Raw genomic sequence first — 14334 nt, 5'->3', positions numbered from 1 at the left:
TTTTCTAATCACTTGGAGCGTCTGCTATAGTATTAGTTCTCTTTGAAGTCCGCTACAACGGTGCGAGCGAGCCGCGATGTCGTTTCCACCGCATCACAGTTCTATTTTTGTTGATTATTTCAGGAGAAACATTAAGTGGTTACGAGAACCAGGTGAAGATGTTCGCGGTTTGCGCTGGATATTTATTGTGCCGACAAGTGCAGCTGGACCAGAGAAACGAATGGCCCATAATGAATGCATATGATGCAACCATGCGTTTTACAGTTACTAAAACAAGTTCAGATGAGCATAGGGCATCCAGGTTACCTCAGTGCGTCAGTATTCTGCATCGCAATGGCCCTTTCTTTTCCCGTTAAGAGAGCTACTGCGCACGAGTTGCGGCAATTCCTACACATGAGGGCTTCTTACAAAAGCAAGCCTGCTTACTTGTCTGCTTGCGCAAGTGATTCCTGTCGCGAGGATGAAACACCGAAGATGACGACAAGAAAAGGCGCTGTGGGTCGTGTTATTATCCGCAGCTTTCAAGCGTTATAGAATACCGAAAAGAAAGAGCGCAGAATATGATTATACCCTTCACTTAGGGACAAATATTCTTCAACACAATGGCAAGACGGGCGAGTTGGTGATACATACTTAAGGGGAAAATAACAAGCTGCAGTTTTTAGATTTGAGCCTGGAAATTCATACGGGACATATTTGCTGGGAGTACTTGCCAGGGGCGGCAAGCCGTTGTTGAATTTCAAGTCACATCATTCAAAAACAGTAAAAACAGGAATTGTTGTCTCATCGTTGTTTTCTGCTTTGTCCAAATCTTGTGAACATTTGATTAATCAGAGCTTCAACGAACAGGCTAAACGATTTAGAGAAGCAGGGTACCCGAATGATGCCATCTTGTTGGGCTGCAGCAAGATAGCCAAAACACTTCGGCTGGTGTGCCTGGGTTAGACAGAGAGAAGGAAAGTAAGAAGGTTGCAGTTCTCCCGTATGTGCACCGCCTTTCGCATAACCTGAAAAAAATGGCGAACAGGTATAAAATATGGGTTGTGTTTTCAGCTCCTAAAAGACTTAAAAGGTTATGTGCTAGGTGGAAACGACAGGCTGAAAAACAAAATGAATCCCAAAGTACCTGTGGAATTAAACATAAAACTAAGTATGTTCCATGCTCAGAAGGAGTTGTTTATAAAATTCCTTTTTCTTGCGGACAAGCATATATTAGCCAGACGGATCGTTGTATTAACACGCGCCTAACTGAGCATGCTAATACATTGGAGGCTAACAAACCTACGAATCTAGTTGATCATGTCAGAGACTGTAAACCTTGCATCCCTTCTTTTCATCACTGCGATGTTTTGTACAATCACCCAACGCAGTTAACTAGGGAGATTATGAAGGCGTTCTATATGAAGAAAAAAACTATATTGTGCGTTAGCAGCCCGTCGGTTTGCCTGCATGATATTGAAGTTCGGTTCCTCGATCCCACTTAGCTACACGTTTGTTTGCTTTGTTATCTTGTTTGATTGCGCTGTTTATATTCCTGGTTTCCTGTGAATAAACCTTCATTTGTGAGTTAGCGCTGGTCTTGTTGTTTTCTTCACTTGTCGCCGTCTTTTGCGCTATTTTCCCTTAACTAATATTCTTTCTGCACATTTTAAAGCGACGCAGAACAACTCCACAAAGACATTGTCATCAGCAAAATTTTATTCTGTGGCTCTCGCGAGGTATTTTCAGATTTGCCCTGCAGCCGGAAACCTATTTATCGCACATAAAAAAATGTCAACTTTTCTCAGCGCTTGATTCGATTTCGTGACGTTCGCATCGAGGGCTAGTTACCGCCGCTTTGAAGTGAATGGCGATGCAGTGCAGCCGGTGGGATCCGCGCTGAAAAATTCGATGCCGACGGTCGCAGCTGACTTGCGAAAACAGCCGGTCCTATAGCTTATAAAAGATCAGTTTTCGTTAAAAGTGGCCTCTATTTATCTAGAATGCCGTAGCCAATCGATGCAGTCCAACTTCAATCGGTCCTTCATGTTTCTTTAAAGTGTACATGGACGTTCACCCGGCGCTGGTTTAATCTCTAGGGGACAAAACGTTACAGCAACCACTGGAAGAAAAAGCAACATAGGCACATATTCCTCATCTGTTTGCATCTGTGAAACATTAGGCGGTATTTAAGCACGTCGCTCAAATTTGTAGTATCTTGAAAAGCTGTCTTTTCTTCAGTTTTTCAGCGTGAAGTATATAGACAATAAAAAGTTGCTTCATTCTTTCAGTGGAAAAATGTTGTCAATGCCTTAATTGTTCGTTCGCAATAAAATTCGTTTATTGCCTCACTCCTTGCATTATTGTCTAATTGCATGCTTTATAAATGAATTAATTAAATCATAGTTACAAAGCATGTCAGAGCAATATTATACATTCTTCGCCGAACATCTTGAAAATTGAACTACTACTCAAAATTTTTTCATGCACAGCCCGCTATAAAAGGGAATGGCCGGTTCATGAAGGAATTTTGCCTTCAAGTTTCTTGTTTTCCCTTAAAGCGGCAGGCAAATGCAGCCATGTCCAACATTCTCAGAAGAAAATTTCGCAAATTGGAGAATTGCAAGACACTGTTATAGAAATATTGAAAGGTAATGGCCCATTCGTACGATATGTAGCGAAATCTTTCCTTTAAAGCATTTCCATCGATCGCATCGCATTGTTAAGAATGCGATAGCAAACCAATGGGGAACGCTTTTGACGATAGTAAAAAACACTATAGAAAAAAATTCAAAACTGCCGTAGGGTGATCTGCGGATATGTAGATTGTTATGTAGAAATCTTCCTTTATATGACGAAATCGCGTTCATAAACGGTTTAATGCTCAAAAATGCTTTTGTCCAGAATTGTTGGGTATCGATGTTTGAACTAAAACTAAGGGTCAGAATTTGCTTTAGAACATGTCCCTAACTGCCCCGAAATGTTTCCCGAGCAAAATGGTATATTGCCAAATATATTAAAATTGAGAATCTGGCTCACACTGGGCCTACTAAAGTTAAAAAAGTAGAGCCACCAAAGTTAAATATGAAAAAGCTTGTCGAAAGCCTTCTGCGAGGAAAATAAGCCGTAGAGGAAAGTATTAAAGACAAGGAATTCGTACCGATTTTGACGTGCCTGTTAACAACTTTGATGGACCTCAAGTACTTATCCCGAGCAGCATCAGCATTACGCCTAAAGAGAGACTTCAGTAACCTGTCTTTTTTCGCCTGCGCTTGTGTTCTCACGTGGTAGGAAAAGTAATCGGTGTACAGGTCACGATGGCGCACCACGTGGCACACATGCAGAGCCGAGTGTAAAAGAATACGGCATTGTTGGGTTTTCCAAGTTGTGATGCTGAGACCCGCTAACCGACAGTATGTTGAAGTGCCGCATAGAAAGTATACAATAATAAATACAATGAATCCGAAGTATATTGGGTAATACATATATAATGTTCCGCGGTTAGTGACACCCGTCCACAATATTTGCTGCAAAAGGAATGCCACTTTAAAATGTCGTATAATCTCAGTCGGCATCCCCGAATACTGGAATAAATCATAAAAACTGTAAGCAGGCATCTGAGAAACGTTCAGATGTAAGAATTTTCCATGACACGCCTTTTTCTTGACTTTACCTTTTTGTTTCAACAAGTGTTTCCTAACCACGTGTTTTTAAAGCGGAATATTAAATAGACACGTCCTTTGATTACACCTACGCAATAATTAATTAACGAATCCTGTGAACGCTATTTAAAGAGAGGTTTCCGACTGCACATGACTCCAGGTTCGCATGCCACCTCTGCCATAGAATCCCTTCGTTTCAAACCTCCCACTGGCCTTTCTGCACAGCACGCTGCGGCTTCAGCCTGTCCGGCAGCGCCACCTCTGCTATCCCTCGACTACTCCCGACCGCCCCCATGGTCATCGACAGCGACAGAGACAGCGACTATAAAGGCGCATCACCCGCGCTCGGCGCCCCCACAATGCAGTCATCAAACCCGCTCGTTTTCGCTACGCAGGTCAGTAAGCAATACTCTCTTTTCACAAAAAAAAAATTGAGCAACTACTGTCTCCTGCAGCTACCGAGCCCACAGTGCTGACTTTCCATTGCCCTTGAATGTGCTGGTGTCATGCGTGTCCTGTTGCTCTTGGCTGGCAAATTTGAATCAAACCCAGGCCCCAAAAAGGTACTAGAGGAACTGATGAAACTGTCTGATGGCCGGTCACAATTAATCGTCGAGGTCCAAGGTCTTAGAAATCAACTTAAAACTACGGTACAAGCTATTTCTGATCTTAGTAACAGGTTATCCGCCCTGGAAAATCATTATCAAGATATTGTAACCCTACGCACCGACATGGATACACTCTGCGCTAACACTACCCAAACAGCCAAAGAAATCCGAGGTATAAAAGCCCGTTTGGATGACGCCGAAAATCACTCGCGATGTAACAGTTTCATTTTTTACAACATTAAAGATGAGAATGCATCCGAGACATACCCCGAATCTGAAGAAACATTCCTCCGCCTCTGCCGTGATCACTTACACTTATCCATTCACCCCAAAGAAATTTAGAGGGCTCACCGTCTCGGGCGCCATTCTCCTGACCGCATTCGACCCATAATAGTCAAATTTATATATTTTTTAAAACCAAGGAGCTGATTCTTTCAAACGGCCGTAAGTTAAAAGGCACCGATTAAAGCATAGGGGAGGACTTTTCACGCCCTGTCCGGGATGCGCGAAAGCACCTTGTAAAATTTGCCAAGGCTACTACCGCTAAATTTTCTTAGCGCTACAAAACCTTGTGCATCGGTTCTAAACGCTATGCCTTCGACGAGTCATCATAATCAGTACATGAAATCTCGTAGCATACGACTTATCGTCGCGCTACTAATCTTCCTCGTAAAAGCCTTCGTGGTAAACTGCCTAATCTTCTTTTTCTATTATCTTTCCCAACATACGTAGTTTCCTCCCAAAGCGTGATCACATTTGTAATCTTGTTTCATCATCTGGCAGCAATATACTCGTACTAACAGAAACGTGGCTATCAGAACGGATGCTTGGGCGAGTTGGTACCCTTACTTCACTCGCACACAAGTTTTAACTCAGCACAGTAACCAACTAACACGTTAAATAATTGAAGCAGCGCACCTCGCCTGGTCAAAAGACGCCTGCGTCAGCAGCCCCTCTTTATCGATTGGTCCCAAAGAACTGGCCTTTTTAGCGGGGGGAAATTATGATCTCAGTTATCATCCCTGTTTTTTGCAGCATGTTTGAATGACTTGAATCTATGAATGGTTGTGTTTTTTTCGTTTTGTTGGAACTGTATATATTCCTCGTTCCAAGCAATAAACATCAGTTGCAAGTCAGCGCTCGTCTGTGTCGTGTCTTCCTCGTGTCCCTGTCAAAGTGCGCGCTGTTCTGTTTTTAAAAAAGTGGCTATAAGACGACGTGAACAATCCGGAAGTTTTTGCTGATTTACCGAATTTTAACGTTTTTCGCAAATACCGCAAGGGCTCACGAGGAGGAGGTGTTCTTATTGCCACTAACCAGCTGTTGCCTTGTTCTGTTATTAACATCTAATCGGAGCTTGAAATACTATGGGTAATCTGTCGTTATCGTCATACTAAGCGTCTGCTACAGACCCCCATCCAGTCGTCCAATCTTTTCTTCACAGTTAAACGATAGTCTGAATCAAAGAACTGGCAAATATCCCAACGGGCGCATTCTTCTTTTTGGTGATTTTAATTACCCATCAATCGACTGGTTGAAGCTAACATCAACAGGCAACACCGAAATGACGAACTTTGCTGACGCTTGTTTGAATTTCAATCTCCCCCAGTCAGTAACTGAACCCACACGCGTCACACATGAATCCTCCAACATCCTGAACCTTATTCTAACTAATCATCCAGAAAGTTTATCATCGCTTACTTACCTCCGTGAAATTAGTGACCACAAGGTTTTACACGCTACTTTCACTGTCATCCCGTAATCGCGCCAAACATTCCATGAAACAATTCGTCTTTATGACAGAGGGAATTACGAATTAATAATCATTTGATGGCGTTCTTTTCCAACTTTGATACGGGTTTCGATGATCGATCACTTGAGAAAAACTGGCTTACTTTCGAAACTAAAATTGCCGAACTCACCACGAAGTTCATTCCCACCATCACACTTCGTGCCAGTCAAAACAAACCATGCTTTTCAAAGCTCTTGAAAACACTCGAAAACAAAAAGAAGAGACTTTTCCGTGCAGCAAAACACAACCCGAGCGCATGCGCCTGGAACAAACATTAAGCAGCCGAATCCACATACCTGCAACCTGTCCGTAATGCCAAACGCGATTTTTTTAAAAATTGACCTGCCCAAGATTCTAACAAATAATCCGAGGAAGTTCTGGAAAGTTCTAAATCCTCAACAGGCTCCGGTCATCACATTAGCTAACCCACGTGGCGAGATGACCAGTGGCATGGAATGTGCAAAAAGTTTTAACACCGCTTTCTCATCCGTCTTCACAGAGGAAACTGATATGCCACTTTCTACCGCAACTGCCAACGCGAGTTTGCATATGCCTTCACTCATGTTTTCTGTGCATGGCATTATATGTATTACTGAAAATATCAAGATGTCATCTTCTGTGGGTGCTGACGAAATCACCCCCAAGTTCCTCAAAAATACTCGCCATGCTTCCGCAGCGTATCTATCCAAACTTTTTGCACAATCACTTTCCACAGGTAGCATACCCAGCGATTAGAAGGTGGGGAAGGTTGTTCCGGTCTTCAAATCAGGTAACAAAGAATCGCCCCTTAACTACCGCCCCATCTCTTTAACAAGTGTGCCATGTAAAATCATGGAACATGTCATTTATTCCCACATAATGAATTTTCTTGACTCTATTAATTTTTTTCATCCTGCCCAACATGGCTTCCGTAAGAACATATCCTGCGATACACAATCGGCTATTTTCATCCATGACTTGCACGTGAACCTTGACTGTAACCTACAAACTGAAGCAATATTCCTGGACTTCGCGAAAGCTTTTGACAAAGTACCTCACAAACGTTTGCTACTAAAATTTTCATGGTTAAACCTTCATCCTAACATATTACAGTGGATAAGCGAATTCCTGGCTAACCGCACCCAGTATGTTTACGTTAATTACCAAGCCTCTATTCACTTCCCGTAACATCAGGTGTCCCGCAAGGATCAGTCCTTGGCCCGCTATTATTTTTAATATACATTAATGACCTACCAACGCATGTCTCTTGTAACGTCCGTATTTTTGCCGATGACTGTGTCATCTATCGCACAATCAATAACGATTCTGATTTGTTCGCCCTCCAGAATGACTTAATCAGCATACAGGACTGGTGTAACCGATGGCTCATGGAACTAAACCCCAATAAATGTAAACTCGTGTCATTTAACCGAAAACGTAATCCTCTCCTCTTCTCGTATAAAATCTCGCATGTCACGGTAGAATTAACTCAGACTTGTATATACCTCGGCGTGACATGGTCCAATGATCTAACCTGGAATGCGCATGTGACAAAAGTCTTATCATCCGCTAACAGAAGTCTTGGATTCTTAAAACGACATCTACGCCGTGCGCCACAAAACGTAAAATTGCCTACAAATCACTTGTCCGTTCTGAATTAGAATACTCCTCTGGTATTTGGAGCCCTAACCAAAATTATCTGACAAATTCCCTAGAATCAGTACAGAGTCAAGCCACAAGATTCAGATCTTCGTTCTATTCATGTAATGTTAGTATATCGTCATTAAAAGCAGAGGCAGGCTTAACATCTGTAGCTTGTAGACGTCGTATCACAAGTATGTGCTTGCTTCATAAATTTTATTACAGCTCACTTCGTCATCCGCCCTACATCAATCCGCCGGCATTAATTTCCCCCCGCATTGTTCATCCCCTTCAAGTAGCTCGGCCTAGTACGCGCGCTGCTACATTTGCATCGTCATTCTTTCCACGTTCAGCCACGGACTGGAACAGCCTTCCACACGACATCGCCGCAATCACCTGTCCATCAACATTTATGAATTGTTTAGAGACTTTTTTTAACAGCGAATAATTTATGTACCTTACGTGTTTTCTTTGTTTATTAAATCTGTTTTATACATGTAACCCACCCATTATGTAACACCCCCCCATCCCGGGGGCCTTTAAGGTAATAAAGTGAAGTGAAGTGAAGTGAAGACACTCTGCCCCATCGAAGTACTCGCTTAACTTCCAAGTGACACCAATCAGACAACATTGCTTCTTCGGCATTAGGCCATTCGCAATACAAGGCCCTATCTATCTGGCATCTGGCGTCAGTGTAAAGGAGAAAATGGAAACTGGTTTGCAAATATATAATTGGAAAACATCAGCTGTGCAGGGAAATTTCTAAACTTCCCTTAAAGGGGCTGTGAAGGGGTCTCCAATAAAGTTGCGGCATGCCTGGGATATTGAAGCACGCCACTTCACGAATAGTGTCCAGCAAGGATTTTTTAAATGCGCTTTGTAGAAGCTGAGTTATCTGTAGTTAAAATTTGAATCTCAGTGTCTTCGTGCCTTCCCTCTCCTCTCGTAACTTTTTGCTCGCTGGAAGGTAGGCGCTCCTTCGCCGACCCCCCACAGGGAGCGGAGCTTCCCGACCCGTCGGAGATAAACGGCTTTTTGGCCGCGGCCATGGTAGCTGTCTGACGCCTGAAAGAATTTAACCAATGACCACCTCTTCACACAGATGCGGGGGATGGAGGAGGATGCGAGCATGAAAAAGTCGCCAGGAAGGGTTCGCTAACTTTGACGCTTGATTGTGGGTCGTCTGCTGCGTGCAGAAGAGTATTATTTGGCTCTAGGTTTCATGGCAACACAGTGCACTGATTAAGTGACTTAATGTACTCTCCTCGGAAGGCGTTTCAGAGCCCCTTTAATTCTGGACTGCTCGGCTTCATTCGAACTCTAGCGGAGCAAGCGCTCCTCTTCACAATGAGATAGTGTTGGCCTCAATTAAAGACGGTATTCTCCTATATATATATATATATATATATATATATTATATATATATATATATATATATATATATATATATATATATATATATATATATATATATATACCAAAAGTGATTTCTGGCAGCTGATTTGGTCAATATAATATAAAATCACCAAAAATGGAAGAAACATAACAAGATTTAATTCACGACGTTTCGGCTGGAGGACCAGCCTTTTTCGAGTCGAAACGTCGTGAATTAAATCCTGTTATGTTTCTTCAATTTTTGGTGATTTTTTATATATATATATACATATATATATATATATATATATATATATATATATATATATATATATATATATATATATATATATATATATATATATATATATATATATATCCCATACATTATCAGGAAATCGATATAGCGCCCAGCCAGTTCCGCTAAGCCTAGCGGCCTAAACCTTCTGTTCTGCAGCCACTCGCTCATTCTCTTTCTTTCTTACGTCGCGGACGACTTCAACGCGCGTTTTTCAACGTTCAGAACTATGCTCCACCAGGTGGCAGGCAAGAGAACTAGATAAGTAGGTCCCGAATTTAAGGTACTGGTTTTGAAGAAAGTTGTTTGGCTTTATCACTGCCCACCTAAACCGTTCATAACCTAAAAAGCTTGGCTCAGACGCAGCTTTCAGTATTCTGTCAGCCAAGGAGAGAAGGCATTACTGCTGTCGTTATTATAGATGGTTGTTTGGAGGAGGAGGAGGAAACAACTTTATTTAGTCGCCTGCAGAATGACACCATGACTAAACGGCGCGGCGACGAACGGCCCTGACGTCTTCTCAGCGGGTGGTCTCTACTCAACTCCAGCGCATGTTACTCCCGCGGTCGGTCGCCCCGAGGGAGAAACGTTCCATCGGTTTCGCTCGGCCTTTGTCTTTTAAGAGCAACCGAGACCTGAAAAACATTCGGTGGCTGCAAAAAGAAAATGTTGCTCGTATACCCGCGTGATGATGCGTGCAACAGCTGCAAGAATGAATTTTCACTAATTGCCAAGAAAAAGTTTTCTATTCCATCGAGCCTACATTTTCTCTCTCTCTCGGAACTTCACCCTATTCTGTGGCTCCTTCCTCTTTCGTCTTCCAAAAAATTGGGGAAATGCGTTTTTCTCAAAGATGGCGTTTCGCTTGATGTAAAAGGTAGTCGCCCTTCCGCCGCCGCCCCCCCCCCCCCCCCCAACCTCCCTATCCTTTTATCCACCCCTGCTTCTTCAATTACTGCTTCTTGATATAGTTCTTCCTATACTCCCAGGCGGTACTGAACAACATTAATAACCTAATCTTTTACGTACAGATCAATATGCAGCAGACACTTTTGTAGAATTTGATCGCGTTTATTTCTGTCGGAGTGAGCTTAGGTATGGATTGTTGTCTAGGTGAGCGCTGCGGATATGACGCAGAATTCTCTGTGCAAGTGCTGCCGCGAGGTGTCGGAACAAAATGCTGTCGTGAAATTTGACCTTAAAGGATTTAACGCGAAATGCAGTCATATTAAGCGGAAGATCTAGGGCTCAACCCATATATATCCTTTTCCCATAACGCAAGAAGTCTATTTACTTTATTGACTACTGTTCATAGAATGACGTGGTTTACTGAAAGACCTAAGCAAATCACTGCATGATGGATCACAATTAGCTGTATTTATTTCATGTCATGTGGATGCTAATTTGGAATCTGTAAAACGTAATAGAAGGCGTCTCTGTCAATACTGGACTGGTTATCCAACCGTTTGCCCATTTTCCACGCATTTGGTACGAAACTTGACACTGGACAGCAACACGCTGCAAACAAGACTTTTCTGGTCTTATGCAATGTGCTATAAAGAATGCTATAGAGGAAGTGCTCTTGAAGTTGATTTCGTGAGGGGGTTTGCAGCCTGTGCAAACAGTTTTTAGGGAACAGCGACACGTTGAACACATCTAGCATCACACGTGAATAGCACTTTCAATTGGGGAAGTAGTTCGTATGCGCGGTAAATTTTAATTTCCACCACCCTCACATCAAGACTGAATCTCTCCATCATCGAGCTTGCTTTCGAATAGAGGAAACAAGGCCGAGAGGGCTGACCGCATGAGGTTACAGGTCAGCAGCGCAATAGAAGCCACCTTTAATCGCTATTTAACATAGTTATACCTCTTGGTCCCCGAAAACTATCATATTCATTGTTGGTAGCCACCAAAAAAAAACGGCCTCAGACCAGCCGCTGAAGCACCATGGAATAGGCGTTTTACTTTGTCGTATGCCGCCCGAGACGGAAGCCACAAATTCATTTTCGATTTAGCGAACGCACACTCATGACAGCCACAACACCCTGACACAGTGAGTATGTAAGGAGAAAGCCAGCATCGGTCCAGTCCAACGTGTGGGTTCCTTTATTAATGAAGCGTGATGCGTTAAGAGCTGTTCCACCGTGTTTGTTTTGAAGCGAAAGCGCCGCTGCGCTAGGTAAAGCCGCTATTCGGCGTAGCTGAATTTCACCTCTTTTGACCTTGAACGGAGGAGAAACCACCTCACAGCTATTACGTCAGCCAGCCGACGCCAACGAAACAGAGCGCTCGCCTCATTTTCAATAGGCAGTCGGCGTTCATTGTTTTATGGTTTGTGGTTTATTGAGGTTCAACGTCCCAAAGCGACTCAGGCTATGAGGGACGCCGTAGTGAAGGGCTCTGGAAATTCTACCACCTGGGGTTCTTTAACGTTCACTGACATTGCACACTCCACGGGCCTCTGAAATTTCGCCTACAACGAAATTCGACCGCCGCGGCCGGGATCGAACCCGCGTTATTCGAGTCAGCAGCCGAGCACCATAACCACTGAGCCACCGCGGCGGCTCGGCGTTCATTGTGTTCATTGGCGTTGGCGTTTGTAAGGGCCAGTGCGGGTGGCGCCATCAGGGGACACACAGGGACGGCTGACAACACTGGAGGGAGAGGGAATGCGTGGTTGGCTATGGCGGGAATGTGCGTGAGTAGTGCGCGGGCAGCGCGGGAGTGATCCGAGTGGCGTGGTCGAAGTGGGCTCAAGTGTGAGCTCGGTGCGCGTTGCATACGGTGCGCGAACTGCGGATGACTATTGGGGACTCCGGCACGAGGGACACGGTGAACGTGTGTAATAAGTCATCCCTTGACAAGTGGGGGCTCGTCCGACGGAACCAACATGAAGACCAATGCCGGAACGTCCGCATCTGATGAACACTCCGTCACAGCCACGGTCCCGACGACCCTGGTGCAGCAACTCCTGGCCACTACGACGAAAGGTACGCTGCTCGAGCGCGAGCAACTGGCAGCGCAAGTGCGCGAGATTCTGCTCACGACATCGATCGACACCAGCAGTACGACAGCGGAGCAGGCCAATGAAGCTAGGCCTAGCGCGTCGCGGGCTTCGACGATGAGGGAGGCACCAGGGCCGTTACCGAAATTCATCGGATATGAAGACAGTCAACCCCCGCAAACATTCTTGGATCGATTCGTCGAGTACTGCGATTTGGGAGGCATCCCGAACGATCGTCGCCTTCAACTTATTCCTGCGGCGTTGGAAGGCTCTGCGAAACAGTGGTGGCGGTTCATCGGTGGCCACTCAGATTGGGCTTCCTTCGCCGAGGACTTCAAGGGCGAGTTCGCGGCCGACGACTACAGGGAGAAATTGAGGGCAGAGCAGGCCGAGCGCACTCAGCACTCTGCCGAGAATCTTAAACAGTTCATACACGTCATAGCAGAGTACTATGACCGTATTGGAGAGCCTGTCACCGACGCGGAAAAAGTTGATCGGGTGAGGCGGCAAATGCATCCGACCTTTCAGGACCTGACGAATAACATGGAATTCGCGAACCTGCGCGACATGGCAAAGGCAGCGGGCCTCATTATGCAGCGTGCGTGGCACCGCCTGCGTTACGTGCCACCGCCACTGCGAAGCACGCAGGCCGCGTCCGACCTCGCCTTTGTTGACGCCGGCGCTCCACATCGTCACTGCCCTGTCGCGGCGGCCTCAGCCGATGCTTCGTCACGACATGACTGGTCGCTTCGGCCTGCGGCGGTGCTCGCGTCCCGACACGAGGTCCGTCCTTCGGGCTCGACGCTGCGAGTTGAGGCCCCTTTGTGGGCGCTGCCGGATCCCCGTGCACAGTACCAATCGCCGGCTTCAACGAACGAAAGCGGCCGCTCCGCACCGGGCATCGCATGGCCCGTGCCTCCACCTGACGCTGTTGTCTGCCACCGGTGCGGTGGTAGAGGTCATCGAGCGCGCGCATGCCTCGAGCGCGCGTTAGCCCGACGAACGCGCGCGCCTTCGAGGCGGCGAAACGAAGTGTCGCCAGCACCAGAGAAGAAAGACGGACTCTCCGGCTTGCAGAGGGATGGTCGGGGACAAAACTCTCTGTACGTTGCCGCATCCGATGGCAGGGTAGCAGCCGGAAACAGCGCTTCCTCTTGTTGGAGAAGCTTTGCCACGACATAGTTCTGGGAGGAGACTTCCTTGCCACAGCGGGCTTTTCTGTACATATAGGCCTCGGTGGATGGATCCCCAGCCATTGGTGAGGTTCAGCAAGGCACCCTCTCGCCAGCACACAGCGGCTGCTGGCCTGCTCAAGACAGCTCCACACAAGTTGCACAGCAGCATCCTGTCATGGAAGACTGGGATGAGGACCTAGCTACCTCCTTGCAGCAGCTGTTTGCTCTGGAAGAGCATGGCCCACCTGAGGCCAACTGCAGCCAAGCGACGTCTGACAGCAGGGCCTCTCCAGACAGCGATCGACTGGAAGCCATCCTCAGTCAATATAAACATGTTTTCCAAAAATACCCCGGCTGCACATCTCTCATTACGCATAGAATAGATACAGGCGATCACTGTCCAGTCCGTTGCAAACTGCGCCCAGTAAACGCAAAAAAGCGGGAAGTAATGGACCAATGTATACAATAACTGCTGCAGCAAGACTTTATCGAACCATGCACCAGCTCATGGGCCAGTGCTCCAGTCCTGGTGCAGAAAAAGAATGGTGGGTACCGCCTAGCAGTTGACTACAGACCATTAAATGCCAGGACAAATGTACCAAGGTACCCAATGCCTCGTACCGACTGGGTCCTTGCACAGTTGGGTCGCGCCAAATTGTTCTCGAGTCTGGACCTTGCACAAGGTTTTTTCCAAGTGCCTGTAGCACCGGAGGACGTTCAAAAGACTGCGTTCATATGCCACAAGGGCATGTTTCAGTTTAAGAGGATGCCGTTTGGAGTGGCTGGAGGGCCAGCAACGTTTTAGTCTTTAATGGACAA

This window comes from Amblyomma americanum, chromosome 1 (genome assembly GCF_052857255.1).
Source record: "Amblyomma americanum isolate KBUSLIRL-KWMA chromosome 1, ASM5285725v1, whole genome shotgun sequence".
Taxonomy (NCBI): domain Eukaryota; kingdom Metazoa; phylum Arthropoda; class Arachnida; order Ixodida; family Ixodidae; genus Amblyomma; species Amblyomma americanum.
Note: the sequence above shows the minus strand (reverse complement) of the source record.